The following is an 824-nucleotide window of genomic DNA, read 5'->3' as shown; positions in this document are numbered from 1 at the left end:
AGTTCACATCTTTTTTGCCATCAATGCCAACAAACCACCGTCAATGCCCCATGCATCATCGCCAGCGGGGGGTCTCTACATGGCCTCCACGCTCAACCACTGCCATCGGCGACACCACTCAAAACTACCTGCCACGCCCTTGCCTCATGCACACAGAACCGGCTGGGCTTTTGCCAACTCCTTGCACCACCCATGTGCTAATTCTGTGATGTTTGGCTATTGTGGCTATCAGAGACTCTTCATTGTCAAACCGCGTCATAATCAACATTTCGCTTATAATTAAGGCGAATGACACACTTCAGTCACCCATTTTTGGGTACCTATGAGGTTATCCAATTCTTTGAATTAGGGAACCTTAGTGGTACCCCATTCCAGAGTGGTATGACCCTCATACCAATTCCATCATACCATGGTATGGAAAAAGCGGAGACTACAAACTGAAGTGGTATTATGTAATGACTTTCCCAATTGGGAAATATGCGAACATCGTCATGAACAATGACAACACTAAGCTAGCCACTAACTCTTGTGGCCCAAAGAGCATGGGAAACAGTTCCCAACCTAAATGTGCACTGTGCCTGACATTAGGTGTGGCAGAAAAAAGTGTAACACTTTTCCTGATTAGGAAATGGCCCAATTAGGAAATAGTGCGCACATCATCATTAACAATGACAACACTAAGCTAGCCACTAACTCTTGTGGCCCAAAGAGCATGGGAAACAGTTCCCAACCTAAATGTGCACTGTGCCTGACATTAGGTTAGTGTTGCCGGAGCTTGGCTCGGCTTGGCTGAGCCACGCAAGCCAAGCCAAAAGTAGCCAAGC

The sequence above is a fragment of the Laccaria bicolor genome, genomic scaffold, assembly GCF_000143565.1.
Source record: "Laccaria bicolor S238N-H82 LACBIscaffold_72 genomic scaffold, whole genome shotgun sequence".
NCBI classification, from domain to species: Eukaryota; Fungi; Basidiomycota; class Agaricomycetes; order Agaricales; family Hydnangiaceae; genus Laccaria; species Laccaria bicolor.
This window is presented reverse-complemented; position numbering follows the sequence as displayed.